Source organism: Chiloscyllium plagiosum, chromosome 31, assembly GCF_004010195.1.
Source record: "Chiloscyllium plagiosum isolate BGI_BamShark_2017 chromosome 31, ASM401019v2, whole genome shotgun sequence".
Taxonomy (NCBI): Eukaryota; Metazoa; Chordata; class Chondrichthyes; order Orectolobiformes; family Hemiscylliidae; genus Chiloscyllium; species Chiloscyllium plagiosum.
This window is the reverse complement of record NC_057740.1, coordinates 39953018-39971620: the sequence shown is the minus strand read 5'-3', so window position 1 is coordinate 39971620 and position 18603 is coordinate 39953018. Positions and strand designations below refer to the sequence as shown.

General features: G+C 43.0%; 1 long non-coding RNA gene across 7 annotated transcripts in view; it reads right to left on the bottom strand.

The window, feature by feature from the left end:
• Positions 1-895: 895 nt before the first annotated feature.
• LOC122565455 overlaps positions 896-18603 on the bottom strand; it is a 139926-nt gene continuing 122218 nt past the window's right edge. For 6 of the 7 annotated variants that reach the window (XR_006316176.1, XR_006316175.1, XR_006316179.1 and 3 more), the window contains one exon: positions 3975-4428. This is a non-coding gene — a long non-coding RNA (uncharacterized LOC122565455). Of the gene's footprint in view, positions 1737-3974; positions 4429-18603 lie in introns of those variants that run through there. The other variant, XR_006316177.1, reaches the window with a different exon arrangement.

The window sequence follows — 18603 nt, the reverse complement described above, 5'->3', positions numbered from 1 at the left end:
TTAATTCAGATAAATGCCAGGTGCTGCACTTTGGGAAAACAAATCTTAGCAGGACTTATACACTTAATGGTAAAGTCCTAGGGAGAGTTGCTGAACAAAGAGACCTTGGAGTGCAGGTTCATAGCTCCTTGAAAGTGGAGTCACAGGTAGATAGGATAGTGAAGAAGGCGTTTGATATGCTTTCCTTTATTGGTCAGAGTATTGAGTACAGGAGTTGGGAGGTCATGTTGCGGCTGTACAAGACATTGGTTAGGCCACTGTTGGAATATTGCATGCAATTCTGGTCTCCTTCCTATCGGAAAGATGTTGTGAAACTTGAAAGGGTTCAGAAAAGATTTACAAGGATGTTGCCAGAGTTGGAGGATTTGAGCTTTAGGGAGAGGCTGAACAGGTTTGGGGCTGTTTTCCCTGTAGCGTCGGAGGCTGAGGGGTGACCTTATAGAGGTTTACAAAATTATGAGGGGCATGGATAGGATAAATAGACAAAGTCTTTTCCCTGGGATCGGGGAGTCCAGAACTAGAGGGCATTGGTTTAGGGTGAGAGGGGAAAGATATAAAAGAGACCTCGGGAGCAACTTTTTCACGCAGAGGGTGGTATCTGTATGGAATGAGCTGCAAGAGGAAGTGGTGGAGGCTGGTCAATTGCAACATTTAAGAAGCATTTGGATGGGTATATGAATAGGAAGGGTTTGGAGGGATATGGGCCGGGTGCTGACAGGTGGGATTAGATAGGGTTTGCATATCTGGTCGATGTGGACAGGTTGGACTGAAGGGTCTGTACATCTCTATGACTCTATGATGAGCTTTTACAACTGAATGTATTATGAATTGATCCTAGTTGGGCAGTTGCTCAAATAAAATGTCCAGCCAATAAGAAGCACACTGACAAATGCTGTCGTTTTCACGTAGTTTATTAAAAAAATGAAGTTCAAGGCATACAAGTAATAAATTGGCAGCTGCTATTTACTAGTTATTTTTTCTCTGATTGAGTTTCTACATAGAGAGCTCAATCCTGTCCTTGATTTGTTTCCTATACATCTTGTAACATCTGTAACACTTAAATTCCTGCTGTGATTTTGGGGGATCATCAAAAAAGTGTCAGTTCATTTCAATTGGTAGCTTTCTTGTTTCACAGTCAGAGTCATGGAGGGTTAGCAGCACAGGCCATTTGGCCCAACTGAGTCAAAAGTTTGTCCTATGCTCCACAACAAACTCCCCCCCCCCCCCCCCCCCCCCCCCCAATCAATGTAAACTTCTACAGTGTGTTCACGTTGATTTTTTTCAGGTCAGCCGTAACATTTACTTCAACCACTTTCATCTGATCGAGAACTCCACTTGGGTAAAGACATTTCTCCTGTGTTCGTTTCAAATTTACCAGCAACTATCGTATACTTTGACTTCGAGCTTTGGATTCTCCCAACCACATTGAATTTAAAGTCCCTTGCTGGAATCTTGATCAGTAATCAAGGCTGGCTCCCCAGCTGAGCACTGAGGGGTACTGCGATGTCAACAGTGTTCTTTGGTTAATATGCAAGTTCCCCTCCAAGCCACTCACCATCCTGACTTGGTAAAAAAAATCACCTTTCCTTCAGTGGGTGGAAATCCTGGAACTCCCTCCTGAACAGGGTTGTGGGTTTACCTAAGCAATGGTTCAAAAAGGCTGCTCACCATCACCTTCTCAATGGCAACTTGGGATGGTCAATAAAAATACTGGACAGTCAGCGACTTACCACATCCTGTGAATGATTAACAATACAATGTTAAACTGAAAGTCTCATCTGCCTGTTTAGGCGGTAGAAAAACTTTACAAGCCACTACTGGATTTTCATTCCTTAGGAATGGAACAGCACAGCTAGATGCAAAGTAAACTTCTCTCCAATCAGTCCCAATAAACAGGACCTGTGCCAAATTGGAAAACGCTGTTGACATTCAATGCACCATTAGTCATTGAGAATGAGGATTTCAACTGGGGAGCATTTTACTTCCAGGTAAAGCTCAAACCCAAATGCCTCACTTCAGCCAGATTTCTACAGCCAGCAGACATTCGAGAGACCCTTGTCTGATAAATGTGATCTGATTTTGAATCTAGACCTTTGAGGAGAAAGGATTACTTTTTCACTCTTTGTGCCACCCTATATCCTTCATGCAGAATGAAGATGGGGATGAAATGTACAATCACAACTCGTTAAGACTGGCTGACATCAGCTATTTGATGAGAGTAAAAATGCAACTGACTGTTTGATATCTCTTGCAAGATATCCATTTTCACACTGAATCTGACAATATGGATATTGTCCATTGTTGGTTCCAGTCTCTAGGTAAATACTTAAGTCTAAACTTTTAATCCCTCCCTTGTAAGTTAGAGGTCCTGATCCTTTTTTGTTGATTATGTAATTAAGCCAAATGCACTAATGTTGAAATTGTCAAATTCCACTGGATTTTCTATAGTTAACACAAACTTTAATTGCCCAATGGAATCCAAGCCTCAACTGTTGTTAATAGATCCCAATATTAACTCTCATCAATTTAAGTCAAATGTCAACTGGTGATGTGACTGGTATCCTCTGGTATTTCATTTTGAATAGAAACATAGAAAATATGGAGCAGGAGTAGGCCATTTGGCCCTCCAAGCCTGTTCCACCATTCAATATGATCATGGCTGATCATCTAACTCATTCCCTGTTCCCACTTCATCCTTGCATCCTTTGATTCCTTCAGCCCTAAGAATAAGATCTAATTCCTTCTTGAAAATATTCAATGTTTTGGCCTCAACTGCTTTCTGTGATAGAGAATTCCACAGACTCAACTGTGAAGAAATCTCTCCTCATCTCAGTCCTAAATGGCTTATCCCATATCCCTAGACTGTCACGCCTGGTTCTGGACTCTCTGCTCGTTGGGAACATCCTTCCTGCATTCACCCTGACTAGTCCTGTCAGAATGTTATATATGTTTATACACAGTCGGAGTGCTAATTTGAAACACTTCTGTAGAAAGCAGGGAATCTCAATGCTTGCACAGTTGTTAACTTGGAAAAGTCACTGGTTGAAAATAACTGATCTGCTGGTAGTTAGTTTTTGGCATGTTTCAATTGGCTGATGGGTGGGTGGGCTGACATACACCTTGAACAGATGTGTTGATGTTGAGAAAGCCATAATGACATATAGAGAGTAACGAGAGGTCAGTGAGAGAGGGATGGCAGGCGAGTTGGATTCTGAGTTGATGATTTGCAGGCAATATGACTCTGGATGAATTGGAGTTAAAAAAGAGTGGAGTTTCTGAGGTCAGTTATTGAAAAGCTTTGAGTCCTGCCTCGGCAAAAGCAGAACTAAGGGCCTCAATGACAACCAACATCAGATAGAGGTGTGAGATTTCAGAAATGGAAATATGCAGCCCCAATGATAGGCTTCAGGGATGACTCCAAACCTAGTTCAGGATCAAGCGGGTCACAGAGGTAGGGTGGCACTGCAGCAGGTTAAAATAAATATTCGTTGGATGGTAGTAGGAGTAAAAAGTGAAAGTATTGCACTTGTCTTTATAAAATAGAACACCCTTTGACTTTGCTGTAAGCATTGAAATGGGAAATGCTAGATTTATATAGCTATGGAACTAATTAATCTCTGATGATGGTTCTCAAGGTAAGCTAGTGGTTAGGCTGCTCTATTCAATGTAACTTGTATTATTTTGCCGCTAAGACAACATTGTTAGGTCCCCTTAATTAGATTAGATTACTTACAGTGTGGAAACAGGCCCTTCGGCCCAACAAGTCCACACCGACCCGCCAAAGCGCAACCCACCCAGACCCATTTCGCTACATTTATCCCTTCACACTACGGGCAATTTAGCATGGCCAATTCACCTGACCCTGCACATCTTTGGACTGTGGGAGGAAACCGGAGCACCCGGGGGAAACCCACGCAGACACGGGGAGAACGTGCAAACTCCACACTGTCAGTCGCCTGAGGCGGGAATTGAACCCGGGTCCCTGGTGCTGTGAGGCAGCAGTGCTAACCACTGTGCCACTGTGCCACCGTGCCACCCACAAGTTTTTGCAATTTAACTCAAGTTCTTTCTGAGGATAATTACTCGTCCTTCGGCAGATCCTGAGTTCAATTTCAGCTCAGAAGAAACTGGCAAGAAACAGATGACTGTCCCTTTTTCTCACAAATGTGAAGAAGTGCAAGAACTCTGCGATGCATCAAAACATTTACACAGTTATTTATGGGATTTACGACTCAAGATTGCAGGCTTCAGATATTGAGGCAAATATTCCATGTATTGAGCTAGATATTAACTCTGGTTTCGTAACATTCGCTAATCACCAGTCCTCACTTAAGAATTGTGCCATAGTTAGGTCACAACTGATGATCCCTCGGATATGCTGCTGTCAGGTTGATGTTCGCGGAACTCTGTCAGGAAGAAGATCCAGAGCTGCGGAGAAAAAGAAGACAAAAATAAGTTACATGATCACTTACAGGATTGCAACTAGCCAAAAGAAAATGGATATTTTCTTGGGAATATTTAAAATTAAATTTTTAAAAATAATTAGCTCTTAGTCTGCAGATAGTACTGGCAAATCCAGCATTTCTTGCACAGATCACTTCAGAGGGCATTTAAGATCACAAGATGCAGGAGAAATAGGCTGTTCAGCCCATTGCATCTGTTCTGCCATTCAAATGGGTCATGGCTGATTTGATAACCCTCACCACCATTCTCCTACCTTTTCCCCATGACCCTTGATTCCCCTTACTGATTAAAAATCTATCTCAGTCTTGAATATACTTGATAACCTTGACAGTCTTCTGCGATTAGAATTTCACAGATTCACAACCCTTTGAGAGAAGAAATTCCTCCTCATCTCTGTCTTAAATGCGTGACCTGTTACTCTGAGATTATGCCCTCTGATCCTAGAATCTCCCACCAGTGAAAACAACATCTACATATCTATCCTGTCAAGCCCACCAACCCTCCCCCCAACACCACCTCCCCCAAGAATCTTGTGTGTTTCAGTAAGGTCTCCTCTCCTTCTTGTAAGCTCCAATGAGTACAAGCTCAACCTACTCAATCTCTCCTAAGAAGAAAATCTCTCCAGACCTTAGATCAACCTAGTGAATCTTCTCTGCTACCTCCAACATTACTATATCTGCCCTCAGAAAATTGAAACCAAAAGTGTTCACTGTATTCCAGGTGTTGGCTGATTTCTGCCTTGTGTAGTTTTAGCAAACCCTCCCTAATTGTAAACTCCACTCCCTTTGAAATAAAGGCCAAGATTCTATTTGCCTTCCCTATTACCCACTGAACTTGGCTCCAGGCTTTTTGTGATTCATGCACACAGAGTCTTAAATCGCTCTGATGTGCAGCCTTCTGCAATCTTTCTACTTTTAAATAATATCCAGCTCCTGGACCTAAAATACATCACATCCAGACTGAGTAAAGGCAGTCGGCATTGGAACCAGTGCTTTTTCACACTTATTTTTTTCCAGGGATATGGGCATCTTTGGAAAGGCCAGAATTTATTTCATCACTAATCATTCTTGAACGGACTTGTGTGCAAGACCATTTTTGGGGGCGCGTTGTTCTGGATCTGGAATCATAGATAAGCCAGAGTGGGTCAGGCTCAAACCCAGATGGATTTTATTTTAATGACAATCACAATTTTTTCATACCCATTGTTATAGGGATTAGTTCCAATTCCAGATTTTTTTTAACTAAACTATCACCAAATCACCTGTTTCACAGCAATTTACAATTTACCCTAGTGGGTAGTGCAACAATAGCAATCCAATTTCAGATTTTTAAGCTGCTGCAGTGAGACTTGAACCCACTTCACCAAGGTACCTGGAAGGTTTATTAGCACAGTGACATTATCGCTGCACCACCACCTCCAATATGGAGAAAATGAGGACTGCAGATGCTGGAGATCAGATTTGGAAAGTGTGGCACTGGAAAAGCACAGCAGATCAGGCAGCGTGCGAGGAGCAGGGGAATATGCCTTATGATGAAGACATAAGCCCTTCATCGCTAAATAGTTATACCTACCCATGTCAAATATATTTTTAATTTTTAAGGTATATGAATTAAAATTCAGGTTATGATTTGACTGTAGTGAGATTGGAATTCATGTCCATGATACACTATGTGCCTAAGACTTGGAATGTTATGCCAGAAAATATATCATATGACACAAGGTTATAGTCCAACAGGTTTATGTGATATCACAAGCTTTAGGAGATAGCTGCTCCCTTGTCAGGTGAAGTGAAGGAGCAGCACCCCAAAAGCTTGTGATTTCAAATAAACCTGTTGGACTATAACCTGGTGTTGCATGACTTGTGACTTTGTCCACCCCAGTCCAACACCAGCACCTCCACATCATGAAAAGATATCATGCAACAAACTGTAAGAACCCAGCCCTGATATATAATACAGAAAAAATTTGCAAACTATCTATCTGAGAAAATACAAATCGCTTAAGAGTTTTGCACAAGAGGTGGTTAGTACTGCTGCCTAACAGCACCAGGGTCCTAGGTTCAATTCCATAGTGTTAGTCAGAGGGGGGTGGGTTGCTCTTCGGAAGGTCGGTGTGGACTTGTTGGGCCGAATGGCCTGTTTCCACACTTAGGGAATCTAATCTAATCTAATTGAGCTGCCTTATCACAACACAATCCCATCAATAGTTACACAGATACACAATATGGTTTGCCAATACCATTGGGTAAAGGAAGAATATTAGCCTGGAAAGGGATCTTTTTCATCCTCTGCAACATTCAGATGGGACTTTGAATGTCCTAAATCCCAGCAAACAGAGGTGCCTCTGACACTGCAGCACTTCCACGACACTGCAGTGAAGTCCCAGCTTTGATTCTAGTGGGAGTTCAACTCCCAGCATTCTGAATGAAAAGCCAGAATGTAACTTGCTGGCTGTGTGAATGTTATTGGCATACAATTCCTTAGTGTGATCTCACCCTCATGTCCCTGGGAAACGTTAAGACGCAGGAGTCAGGCTTTTCTCCACACCAATACAGATCTAAATATTGCAGTAAATAGTTTAGTTTGAACAAAGGAAAGAAAGATTTGCACTGCAGCCAAATTGTGCACAGCAAGCTGCCAAAACAGCGAGATAATCTGCTTTAGTGATGTTGGCTGGGGATGAATGTTGGCCAAGGAAATGGGAAGAACATCTCTCCTCTGAAAAAACACTCCAGAAGCGAGGCCATTGCTCTTGATCTGTAGAAGCTGATTTGGCTCAACTATCATCTGCTTTAAGAAAAAAGCATTGAGTATAGGAGTTGGGAGATCATGTTGTGGCTGTACTGGACATTGGTTAGGACACATCTAGAATATAGTGTGCAATTCTGGTCTCCCTCCTACATGAAGGATGTTGTGAAACTTGAAAGGGTTCAGAAAAGATTTACAAGGATGGTACCAGGGTTGGTGTGTTTGAGATATCGGGAGAGGCTCAATAGGCTAAGGCTGTTTTCCCTGGAGCGTCGGAGGCTGAGGGGTGACCTTATAAAGGTTTATAAAATCATGAGGGGTGTGGATAGGGTAAATAGACAAGATATTTTCCCCGGGAGAGGGGAGACCAGAACTAGAGGGCAAAGGTTTAGGGTGAGAGGGGAAAGATTTAAAAGGGACCTAAGGGGCAATTTTTTCATGCAAAGGGTGGTGCGTGTATGGATTGGGCTACCAGAGGAAGTGGTGGAGGCTGGTACAATTACAATATTTAAAAGGCATCTGGATGGGTAACTGAACAGGAAAAGTTGAGAGGGATATGGGCCAAGGCCTGGCAAATCAGATTAGCTTAGGATATCTGGTTGGCATGGATGCGTTGGACCAAAGGATCTATTTCCATGCTGTACATCTCTATGATTCTATAACTAAAGAGGATAGCATCAGCTTCTCACTTCCCCAGCAGCTACAGACTGGACGTTAACAAAGAAACACATTGAATGTTAGTTCTGCTAAGGGTCACACTGTTTTGGAAATGGCCTGACTGATGTTATGAATATCGCTCCTATTCTATTATTATCTGTACAATTAATTGTCTTCCATTACGGCACCTCTAACAGTCCATTACTTCTTCACTAGTGCACTGGGAGTCTCAATTTACTCCCAGTACTCAAATTTCACAGACTGGAACCTCAGCTTACAAGACTCTGACTCAGGAACAAGAGGGAACCCACTAAACCATGAGCCCAATGGGCTGAATGGCCTCTTTCTGCACTTAGGAAATCCATGATTCTATGAAGCATATCTGATGGCATTGTATCTAACAATGCCACAACCGATCCCAATTTGGAGGAGTGTACTGCCGGGACACACACACATGCAGTTGCTGTTTGGGTGATTGGGATCAGGCTCACCCGTTAACTGCACCTTGCAGCAACATTCTCTGAGGAAACGTTCATTGGGTTGGTGCATTAGAGACTGCTGCTCACCCCTGTACCTCAACAAGGTGTAAGGTCAATGACTTTAGGAAAGAAAATGATTTTAAATATTATTTCTAGGGAAGAGAAAAGACTGGACTGATTAAGTTAAGCTTGCTGTATAAGTGGCACGGTGGCTCAGTGGTTAGTGCTGCTACCTCATAGTGAGGGACCCAGATTCAATTCTAGCCTCAGGCAATTGTCTGTGTGGGGTTTGCACATTCTCCCTGTGTCTGTGTGGGCTTCCTCCCACAGTCCAAAGATGGAAGGTTAGGTGAGATGGCCATGCTAAATTGCCCTGTAGTGTTCAAAGATGTGTAGACTAGGTGGATTAGCTGTGGGAAATGCATGGTTACAGGGTAGGTCTGGGTGAACTGAATCAGCTTTATTGTCACATGTCGGAAGCTCTTTTGTGGGTCGGTGCAGACTTGATGGGCTGAATGGCCTCTTTCTGCACTGTAGAGATTCTATGTACCTTGTCAAGGTGACTACAGGTCTGTGTTGCCAAACTGAAGTGGCAGCTGCTGAAAGAGAAGCACTGATTATTTTTCACCAAGATAATTAGCTAAATGGCTAAAAATTGTGCATGGAATTTTATGCTGTTAGCCTTCCAGAAACAATTAAGCAGTTCAAAACAAAAAAGAGAATAGGAGTTAACCTGGTTATGGTGTAATAGACAACTGCTTTACAAGAACTGAGCTGTCTCAGCATGGATGGGGAAGGGGCTGTGACAGCAGGAAACTTGCAGATCTCTGAATAGCTCTTTGTGTCTAGATACTGGGACAGAGAGTCCGGGCTGCTTTTGATGAAAACGTGTTGAACAGATCGCGGCTAATATGAATCATTTTGCCTCGGGAGTGATTGCGAATGAGAAAATGAATAAACATCACGGTTAGATACACTGGTTGGGGCTGCCAGTCATTAACAGTTTATGGGAACTCAGAGATACACAATGGAGAGGGACTGGAGCATTGTCCACCTATAATCCAGCTCCAATTCCACTCTCCCACTGACCCCCCACCCCCACTCACTCCCTTCCATCACCCAAGTTCACTCTCCCAATGCGTGTCCAAACTTTAAAGGGGAGAGAAAGAGAGAGAGAGAGAATGTTGGAGCTGGAGTCTGGCATCTCCTTAAGATAGTTTGTAAATCATTTAACAGCAGAAAAGAGTGAAAGAAATTTTGTCTGAAATTATTTAAAATCAACTGGAGACCCTTCCTAGACATTCAACATTTGCAACTCTGCTTATAATCCACCATCTTCTGGGTCTTAGGAACTTTTGGGGACGTGTAATAAAAAGGAATATTACTGTAGAGTGTTCCAACCAAAGACTGGGAGATAATTTTTAAGGTGATAAGATAATTTATTTTCCCAGTGTGAAGTTCAATCAAAGAAAGGAAACACATAGCACAAGTTGCACCCTCAGGATATGCCAAAGCCCTTTGGATCTAATGAAGCACTTTTGAAGAGAACGGCAAAGTGTCAATTAGCAGAGACTGAGCAATATTAACTCCTCTGTCACAGCCACACAAAGCCTATCCCACTCTCAGATTGAGATATACAGAGAGAGAGAGATAGCGAGATAGAGACACACACACACACGTATTTTCTATTTCACACATGCACACTCACTCTCACAAACATCCCCTCACATGTCACATTCACTGCACACTCACTTTCTCACACACACTGTTACACACACATTCACTGACACAAACACACTGTCACACACACTGTCTCTCATACACACACTCATTATCACACTCTCATGTCACCTATACACTCACTGTTTAGACAGGTATAAAATGTAATCACGATCATACGTGCTTGGTGATTACTCTCTCTCTCTCTCTATCTCTCACACACACACATACACATACACACATTTACTGTCACACACACTCACCGTCACTCACACAATTTCACACACACTGTCACACACACTTACGGTCACACTCACACTCACTATCATACAGACCATCACTGTCACATACACTGATTCATTGGCACACACATGATGTCACTCACACACTCCTGCTGTCACACGCACACAAATTCACTTTCACATGTGCGCATTCCCTCCTGCATACACACAATTCTACTCTGCCAGTATCAGCTGCTCCATTTCCAGGCCGATATGTTTGAATTTGGTCAGATGTTCTGCTGAAGCTGTCACTGAAACTCACTGCAGCAGAATGAGGTCAAAAAATAATCAGGCAATTCTACATGAAATCCCAACTTTAGTTATAAAACCTCGCTGCATCCGAGTCTGGAACTTGTCAGGGTTAAGATAGCAGTACAGCAAGAGGAAAAGCAAGAGGAGGGTGGGTGGAGGTGACTGTGGGATGGGCACTTAAAGTCAGGGAATGGACAGGAAGCCCTCCAGAAAAGGCATCTTTCCAGAAATGAATGTATCTTACACCCTGCAGAAGGCAGGATTTTTGGGAGGCTTTGGGTAATACCCTGATACAGTCTGGTGGGATTGTTGATGGACAAGATCACCCATGAAACTGTCAGAATTGTTACTCAGGACTAATCTGTCCTACTTTCAATTACCACTTGCCCACTGTCCAACAGCTACCCCACAGCTGCCTATCAGGAGGAATTTAAATAGTCTATATTACTGGCGAGAAATGGACAATCACGGTTAACCCAGGGAAAATTGGCTCTAGGATCAGGGAATGTAAATGATGCTGTATAAATCTAAGTCAGGTTAGATCTAACCAGACAACTTTGCTTAACTACAATCTTTGGATAAACCAGAGTTTCCTTTGCTGATGGGCATCGAAATACAGCAAGTGTTTGCTTTTCCCAGGCCACCTCTAAATCCATCCATGCAGTTCAAATCCCTGCTTCTATTAATTTCCCCATCAATCCACTTGAAGATAACAGCAGACTAACCTGCCTCAAACTCATGAGGCAATGGCATTATGATAAACAACAATCGAATCACCAAGGCTCTAAAATGCACACCAATCCACTAACTGGCATTATGGGATTTGAACCCGTGTCCCCAAACCTCTGGACTTCTAGTCTAGTAACATTACCATTGCACCATCATCTCCTTCAATCAGCCAACCTTCTCTCCTATGAAGATATCAATTTCGATTCAGTCAGCAATACTCCACTCCACTTCAGAGTCTTGAACACATAATTGAGACTGAAACTATAATGGAGTACTGAGGGAATGCATCATTGTTGGAGGTACCCATCATTTGAATGAGATATTAAACTTGAGGCTCTGTCTGCTCTTTGAGGTGAATGAAAAATATCCACAACAGCATTGTTCAAGAGAAAAGCAGGGATTTCTCCTGGCACCGTGACCGACACTTACCCCCTAATTAATCTCAGCTGCAGATTGGCATGGATGAAGTTTGAGGGTGGCACGGTGGCTCAGTGGTTGACACTGCTTCACAGCACCACGAACTTAGGTTCAATTACAGCCTGAGTGGAGCTTGCATGTTCTCTCTGTGTCTGCCACAGTCCAATGATTCACATGTTAGGTGGATTTGACATGTTAAATTGCTCCGTGGTATACAGGCTCGGCTCGGTGGGTTAGCCATGATAAATGTGAGGTTACGGGGGAGGTGTTGGAATGCTCTTCAGAGAGTCAGCACAGACTTGATGGGCTGAATAGCCTCTTTCTGCACTGTATTCTATGGGATTCTATGATCAGTGGGTTACAACCTCCAGCTTCAAGTCCACTCCATGATGTGCGCACAAATATCTAGGCTGACACTCCTGTGCAGTACTGAGGAAGTGCTGCACTGTGGAAGGTGATATCTTTTAGATGGGATGTAAAATCAAGGTCCAACTTGCTTTTTCGGGTGGACATAAAAGATCAGTGACATTAGTTGAAGATGATTGGGGAGATAACCTGGGAAGTAGTAACCCCTTAATTAACAACACAAAAATAATATCACCTGGTCACAATCACATGTGTGTTTGTGGGATCTTGCTCTGTGCTAATTAGCTGCTATATGTCATACATTATAACAATGATTTCATATCCAAAGTACTTCACTGACTGTAAAGAGCTTCACAACATTCAGTGTTCATGAATGACATTGTATAAGCTATAACTTTTCTCTTTAATCCTATATCACCAGATCTGCTGAGTGTTTTCAAGATTTTCATTTCTTTCCGCGAAAAAATGTGGTGATCTAGTCATTATCTCATTATTACTTGTGGGACCTGGCTACACATAAATTGACATCCCCATTCCCGTGTTACCCTGACTGAGCTTTGAACATCCCTCGTTGGGAAGTACTCGGCATGCCCTGTGTTGGTGCAAGTCAAATGTTCCTTTCATGCAGGTGCGTGGGACATCAGAACATATCAGTCTGCAATTCCCTTGCAGGTTCGGTTAATCCATGAAGGCTAGCCACCTGAGATCTGAACACAAAACTCCCCTCAGCCCATCTGCTGCTGAAACCCTCATTCACAACTGCTTTGCCCCTTCACTTCCAAATACTCTCCTAAACCTGAGCACCTCCATAACTCTGCTGCATCTGCATCCTAACTTGCACTGCATCTCAATCACCCATCACCTCCTGTCCTCTCTTCTTTATGGAGCTCTCTGTTCAGAAACACCTCAATGTTAAAACTACCATCCTTGTTTTCAAACCTTTCCATAACCTTTTCCTCCACTATCTCTGTACCTCCTCTTGCCTTACAGTGGTTGAGATGTATCTTTGATAGATTGTGCACTCCTGAGTTTAAGACATTGCCTCTACATGGTAAGGTCGACAGCTACGGAGGCCTTATCTTCTGAAATTCCCTCCCTGTGGTGGCACAGTGGCTAGCACTACTGCCTCACAGCGCCTGGGTCCTGGGTTTGATTCCAGCCTTGGGAGACTATCTGTGTGGAGTTTGCACACTTGCCCCATGTCCGTATGGGTTTGTTCCAGTTTCCTCCCACAGTCCAAAGGTTAGGGGGATTGGCCGTAGGAAATTGTGCAGGCTGGATGGACTAGCTATGGGAAATGCAGGGCTACAGGGATAGGGTGGGTCTGGGTGGGATACTGTTCAGAGGATGTGTGTGGATTCAATGGGCTGAATGACCTGCTTCCACACTGTCAGGATTCTATGAAATCTCTCCGCTTCTGCCAACCTTTCTCATTTGTCCTAATGTCTCCTTGTGCATGGCTTGATATCTTCTAGGAAACTCTTTAGGAATCCTTATAATATTAAAGGTGACTTGTAAGTTTTGTTGCAATTGCCCCATGCAGCATTTAGTGCAGCCGGAGTTGGAATCTCCAGGAGGAGATGGGAGAAACTGGGATAACTAAACAAACTCTGGAGATACAAGTGGCAGTGCAAGAGTTAAAAAGGAAGGCATTTAGGCGCGAGTTCACTGTGAAGGGCCCTTGTTGTCTTTTCAAGAGGTGGACCACAGCTAACTCATTATTCCGGCTCTCTCCATTTGAAAGGAGTCGATGGGAAAGTTTAGACAAGGGGAGCTTGTGATCCCGCAGTCGCAGAATTAATTTGCATAGATTTACATAAGGTTTCCTTTTCTTGTGTCTGAACTTGAATAACAAACTGCCACTTGTGTCTCGAAAGAATTAACGGCTGTAAACTATTTTCACATAGCTATGGGAGCGGGCATAGCAAGGGGGGAACATACTCATGGATAAGTATAATGTGAGTAGCTAGATTAATCGTCTGAGTCAGGGGAGAGGTATTTCCAATCTCTGAATTTAGCATTGGTCAAACTGCATTCCTCCTTACCTCAGCTCAAAAAGTTGGGTTGTCCGAGATAAGACATTTCCCATGCTCATTGCCAATTATCACTCGAACCAACATCCCCTTCTCTTTGGTTAACACATGGAATTAAGTAAAAATGCATCATTGGAGTGTAAAATTTGACAGTCAGACATGCAAAGTGGTTTTATATTCTTACAAATTTGTTCATGGGACTTGAATGTTGTTGATTTGACCAATATGTATTATACATCTCAGTTAAGAGTCAGCCACATTGCTATGGGTCTGGAGTCACATGTAGGCCAGACCTGGTAAAGATGAAGGGCTTGTGCCCGAAACATCGATTCTCCTGCTCTTCCGATGCTGCCTGACCTGCTGCGCTTTTCCAGCGCCACACTTTTCGATGCTGATCTCCAGCATCTGCAGTCCTCAGTTTCTCATGGTAAGGATGGTAGATTTCCTTCCTTACACAGGACGCCATTAACCAAGTGGGTTTTTACAAAACTTGAAAGTGGTTACACAGCCACTATTCAGCTAACTTTTCTTTTTCAATCCAGAATTCTATTGAATTTAATTTCCACCATTGGCCATGGCAGGATTTGAACTCATGTCTCCAGAACGTTAGCCCAGAGTTCTGGATTACTAACCACTACCTTCCCAAAAAACACAGGTCAAACAGTTAGTTTTTAAAGTCTAGGTTCAGGAATAGGCCAACCAGCCCCTCAAACCTGCTCTACCATCTGGATCACAGCTGATTGTTTACTGTAATGCTATTTTTTTGCATTATCCTGAGGGAAAGAAAGGCAGGAAAGTTCAGGGAAGGTACATCAGTGCTTAGAGCTTAACTGCTGAAGACAGTCTCCAATGGTGAAGGACCTAAAATTTGAGATGTTCAGAAGATTACAATTGCAGGAACACAAAGATCTCAGACAGTCATAGGTCTGGAGGAATCCAGAGTTGGGAAGCGATGAGGGAGTGAATAGATCTAAAAACAAGGACAAAAATTTTAAAATCAATTTGGATCTTAAACAGAAGCCAATGATGATCATTTTATTGGGATGGTATTATAGACCCCCTAATAGTCAGTGGAAAATTGAGAAACCAATTTGTAAGGAGATTTCAGTTATCTGTAAAAACAATACGGTGGTTATGGTTGGGGAGTTTAACTTTCCAAAGATAGACTGGGACTGCCATAGTGTTAAGGGTTGATATGGAGAGGAATTTGTTCACTGTGTACAAGAAAATTTTCTGAATCAGTATGTGGATGTACCTACTAGAAAAGGTGCAAAACTTGACCTTCTCTTGGGAAATAGGGCAGGGAAAGTGTCTGAGGTGTCAATAGGTAAGCACTTTGGGGCCAGTGACCATAATTCTATTTGTTTTAAAATAGTGATGGAAAAGGATAGACCAGATCTAACAGCTGAATTTCTAAATTGGAAGAAGGCTACTTTTGACGGTATTAGACAAGAACTTTCAAAAGCTGATTAAGTGCAGATGTTCGCAGGCAAAGGGACGGCTGGAAATGAGAAGCCTTCAGAAATGAGATAATGAGAATCCAGAGAAAGTATATTCCTGTTAGTGTGAAAGGAAAGGCTGGTGGGTATAGGGAATGCTGGATGACAAAGAAATTGACAATTTGGTTAAGAAAAACAAGGAAGCATATGTCAGGTATAGAGTACAACCTTAGAAGAGTATAAAGGCTGTAGGAGTATACTTAAGAGAAATCAGGAGGGTGAAAAGGGGACACGAGATAGCTTTGGCAAATACAGTTAAGGAGAATCCAAAGGGTTTTTACAAATACATTAAGGACAAAAGGGTAACTAGGGAGAGAATAGGGCCCCTCAAAGATCAGCAAGGCAGGCTTTGTGTGGGCCCGCAGGAGATGGGGAGATACTAAATGAGTGTTTTGCATCAGTATTTACTGTGGAAAAGGACATGGAAGATAATAGAATGTGGGGAAATAGATGGTGACATCTTGAAAAATGTCCATATTACAGAGGAGAAAGTGCTGGATGTCTTGAAACACATGAAGGTGGATAAATCCCCAGGACCTGATCAGGCGTACCCAGGAACTCTGTGGGTAGCTAAGGAAGTGATTGCTGGGCTAGAGTGGTGCTGGAAAAGCACAGCAGTTCAGGCAGCATCCAAGGAGCAGGCAAATCAATGTTTTGGGCAAAAGCCCTTCATCAGTCCCGATGAAGGGCTTTTGCCCGAAACGTCAATTTTCCTGCTACTCAGATGCTGCCTGAACTACTGTGCTTTTCCAGCACCACTCTAATCTAGAATCTGGTTTCCAGCATTTGCAGTCATTGTTTTTACCTAATTGATTGCTGGTCCCCTTGCTGAGATATTTGCAATATCAGTAGTCACAGGTGATGTGCCAGAAGACTGGAGGTAGGCTACGTGGTGTCACTGTTTAAGAAAGGTTGTAAGGACAAGCCAGGAAACTGCAGACCAGTGGTGGTGGACACGTTGGAGGGAATCCTGAGGGACAGGATTTACACATATTTGGAAAGGCATGACTGATTAGGGATAGTCAAAATGCCTTTGTGCATGGGAAATCCTGTCTCACAAACTTGAGTTTTTTGAAAAAAGTAACGAAGAGGATTGATGAGGGCAGAGTGGTAGATGTGATCTATATGGATTTCAGTAAGGCGTTCGACAAGTTTCCCCATAGGAGACTGGTCAGCAAGGTTAGATCTCATGGAGTATAGGGAGAACTAGCCATTTGGATGCAGAACTGGCTCAAAGGTAGAAAGAGGGTGGAGGTGGAGAGTTGTTTTTCAGACTTCAGGTCTGTGACCAGCGGAGTGCCACAAGGATTGGTGCTGGATCCGCTATTTTTCATCATTTACATAAATGATTTGGATGTAAGCATAAGAGATATAGTTAGTAAGTTTGCAGATTGCACCAAAATTGGAGGTGTAGTGGACAGCGAAGAAGGTTACCTCGGAATACAACAGAATCTTGATCAGATGGGTCAATGGGCTGAGAAGTGACAGATGGAGTTTAATTTAGATAAATACGAGGTGCTGCATTTTGTGGAAGCAAATCTTAGCAGGACTTACGCACTTAATATTAAGGTCCTAGGGAGTGTTTTTGAACAAAGAGACCTTGGAGTGCAGGTTCATAGCTCCTTGAAAGTGGAGTCGCAGGTAGATAGGATAGTGAAGAAGGCGTTTGGTATGCTTTCCTTTATTGGTCAGAGCATTGAGTATAGGAGTTGGGAGGTCATGTTGTAGTTGCCGAGGACATTAGTTAGGCCACTGTTGGAATATTGCGTGCAATTGGAAGGATGTTGTGAAACTTGAAAGTGTTCAGAAAAGATTTACAAGGATATTGCCAGGGTTAAAGGGTTTGTGCTATAGGGAGAGGCTAAACAGGCTGTGGCTGTTTTCCCTGGAGCATCGAAGGCTAAAGGGTGACCTCATAGAGGTTTATGAAATTATGAGGGGCATGGATAGGGTAAACAGGCAAAGTTTTTTCCCTGGGATGGGGGAGTCCAGAACTAGAGGGCATAGGTTTAGGGTGAGAGGGGAAAGATATAAAAAGGACCTAAAGGGAAACTTTTTCACCCAAAGGGTGGTGTGTGTATGGAATGAACTGCCAGAGGAAGTGGTGGAAGCTGGTACAATTGCAACATTTAAAAGGCATTTGGATGGGTATACGAATAGGAAGTGTTTGGAGGAATATGGGCCAAGTGCTGGCAAATGGGACGAGATTAGGGAGGGATATCTGGTTGGCATGGACGAGTTGGACTGAAGCGTCTGTACATCTCTATGACTCTATGAAATTCAAAATAGACGGGGTAATGAGTGACACAGACAGCAGAATGTTGGATGACCTAGCACCTTACAGAAGGTAGAATGGCTAATGAGAGGCATACATGACAAGTAAGTGCCAATGGTAATTTAATGGACAGTAAGCACTCTTGTGTGTTCAAGTCTCACTCCAATAATCCAGCATGTGGATGAGGGTAGAGCAGTGGATGTAGTGTACATGGATTTTAGTAAGGCATTTGATAAGGTTCCCCATGGTAGGCTTATGCGGAAAGACAGGAGGCAGGGATAGTGGGAAATTTGGCCAGTTGGATAGAGAACTGGCTAACCGGTCGAAGTCAGAGAGTGGTGGTAGATGGTAAATATTCAGCCTGGAGCCCAGTTACAAGTGGAGTTCCGCAGGGATCAGTTCTGGGTCCTCTGCTGTTTGTAATTTTTATTAATGACTTGGAAGAGGGAGTTGAAGGGTAAATTTGCAGACGATACGAAGATTGGTGGAGTTGTGGATAGTGAGGAGAGCTGTTGTCAGCTGCAAAGGGACTTAGATATGATGCAGAACTGGGCTGAAGAATGGCAGATAGAGTTCAACCCTGTCAAGTGTGAGGATGTCCATTTTGGAAGGACAAATAAGAAAGCGGAATACAGGGTTAATGGTAGGGTTCTTAGTAAGGTGGAGGAGCAGAAGGATCTTGGC